The sequence below is a fragment of the Terrapene carolina genome, unplaced genomic scaffold, assembly GCF_002925995.2.
Source record: "Terrapene carolina triunguis isolate 2854851 unplaced genomic scaffold, T_m_triunguis-2.0 Scaffold42068, whole genome shotgun sequence".
Classification (NCBI taxonomy): Eukaryota; Metazoa; Chordata; order Testudines; family Emydidae; genus Terrapene; species Terrapene triunguis.
In genome coordinates, this window is record NW_020706419.1 from 1464 (window position 1) to 4099 (window position 2636).

The following is a 2636-nucleotide window of genomic DNA, read 5'->3' on the forward strand; positions in this document are numbered from 1 at the left end:
AAGGGAAAGAAGAACACCCTTCTGGCTTTTATGAGAGACTTTGTAAAGCATTTTGTATCCATACTAATATAGATCCCAAGGCCATGGACACACAGTCCACGGTCAGGCTTATTTTTATTTCCCAGTCAGCCCCGGACATCAAGAAGCGGTTGCAGCAGCTCGAGGGTGCTGAAGGAAAATCCCTGGAGGAACTGGTAAGCGTGGCCACCTGAGTATATCATACAAGGGAAAAAGTTCAAGAGACCAAACAGGTGAGGATGCTAGCAGCCCTTGTAAACACTGGAAATGAACAACAGGGAGGGCGGCAGGGACCCCCCAGGTGGCAACCAAAATCAGATTATGGGGGGACCCCGAGACATGCCAATGACATATGTAACTACTGTAAGCAGCTTGGCCACTGGAAGAGAGAGTGTCCGAACCGACCTACCGGACGACAACCCCGTCGCCCAGACCGACCTCAACAACAGATGGCTGTGACAAGAACAGACGCTGTTGCTAATGAGGAATGACGGAAACCAGGGGGTCCTCTTGTCACCTATTCAAATGATTTTACCACTTATGTTTGTTCCTCCACAGACCCCCAGGTTCGCCTAACATTGGGAGGAACCACCTATTTTTGTCTTTTGGATTCAGGGGCTGCACTTTCTACTGTTACTGCCAAGCCGGAGAGAGGAAGCCTTACAGATAAGAGCATTCCGGTAATGGGTATAGGCGGGAAGCCATTTGACTGTTCTGTATTACAGGAGGCTGCTGTAGAAATCTCTGGTGTCTCCGCCTCCCATGCCTTTCTGCTAGCCCCGGATTCCCCAGTTAATCTCTTAGGCAGAGATCTGTTGTGTAAACTACGTGCTCAGATTTTCTTTTCAGATGACAAAATCATTCTTCGGTTGCCTCAGACCCAACTTCCCCAGCTGTGTGCTGTTCTAACCCAAGTTTCAAAGGACCCGATCCTGCCTGCGGACCCAATCTTACCCGAGCGACTCAGACAGGAGGTAAACATCTCCCTGTGGGGCACTTCAAGGGCAGACTTGGGGACTCTCCAGACAGAGCCAGTGCGTATAACCCTGAAGCCAGGCATTGAAATTCCTCGGATTCGTCAGTATCCCATCCCCCAGGAAGCTCTGCTTGGCCTCCGGAGTCTTATCACCACATTCCTGCGGTTGGGAGTGCTGGTTCACACCAAGTCTCCTTTCAATACTCCCATTCTGCCAGTAAAAAAAAACCTGACATGGACTCAGAGGGAAAACCGGTATACCGATTTGTCCAGGACTTACGTGCAGTAAATAAGGTTGTTCAAACTAGACACAATGTGGTACCAAACCCTCACACAATCCTGACTGCCATTCCAGCAGGTACTGCTTGTTATTCAGTAATAGACTTGTGTAATGCTTTTTTTTAGTATTCCTCTAGATAAGGACAGCTGGGGCCACGCTTACCAATTCAATTTCAGTCCCTACTCGCTGATGTTCCTGCCCACCGGATCGCTCCAGGAGACTGGGTCTATGTGAAAGAGTGGAAACACGAGCCTCTCCAACCCCGGTGGGCGGGCCCTTTCCAAGTCCTTCTTACCTCTCACACTGCTATTCGAGTGAGAGAGCGAGACACTTGGATACACCACACCCGAGTCAAGCTAGCCCCTAGGACGGGGCCAGAAGCAGACGACTTCGGACCTCGAGGGAGCACCGCCAGCTCTTCCCACCGCGACCCGGAAGAGCCAGAAACAGACGATACCTGGAAAGCTGAACCTCTTGAGGGACTAAAGCTTCTGTTCCGGCAGACAAAATCCTGAGACTTTATAACTATGGGTTCTCAGACGGTGCTGCAGTGGCTATTGCTTTTGGGTTTGCCCCTTGTACAAGCTAACCCACACCCAGCCACTAAACCTCTTCAGTGAATAGCCACGTTGGGACACTTATCTGATTGTTGGCTGTGTCACAAAACCCGCTCTGAGGAAGGAATAGGATTGTGGGCTGTACCTGCAAATCTTTCTGAAGTACTCTCCTTACAGGTAGAACGGAAAACTGAATGGGCATGGATTGGGGAATATCAATATGACAAATATGGGAGAAGGTTTGAAGTTTGGCATTATTACTGGGCAGCTAAGGGGGTCCCTCTTTTTGAAGTTCTTGGGATTGGGTATAACATGCCCCTTTGTTTGGAAAATGCTGAAGGAAGTGGGAGGGAAGTGGCCTACCTTCCTCTGGAGGCCTGTGATCAAACCCTTCGGTTTGAGGTCAGAAATGGAACCTTTTACCCTTTAAATACCCCTGAGAATGCCCAAAAACCCCATTGTCTCCTGCACATGGCCATGACTGTGAGACCAACAGGCATTTGTTATCAAGGGCAGTGGTTTCCCTCATTCCTCCCATTAGGCCCCATAAATAAGACACATATGTATTATATGGATTCTTTTCTTTCTTTTCTTTCTATGTGTTATCTGGATAATGATATAATGTGCCAAATGCCTGTGTAATGCTATGATCAAAAGCTCTGCTGTCCATAAGAAAACCCAGTATCTGTCCCTCCAGCTTGATCGCAAATTGCGTAACGGGCCTGACAATTTTTGAATTTGTCAGGCCCGAAGGGGGGACTGTGAAAGTTACTAATGACCCCCCTTAATTCCAGCAGTCCTTATG

At 48.8% G+C, this 2636-nt stretch overlaps 1 long non-coding RNA gene across 1 annotated transcript; it reads left to right on the plus strand.

Annotated features, from left to right (window-relative positions):
- The first annotated feature begins 225 nt into the window (after positions 1 to 225).
- Positions 226 to 2055, plus strand: LOC113405539. The gene is made up of 2 exons (XR_003369510.1): positions 226 to 992; positions 1400 to 2055. It is a non-coding gene; the product is annotated as an uncharacterized LOC113405539 (long non-coding RNA).
- Positions 2056 to 2636: the final 581 nt, after the last annotated feature.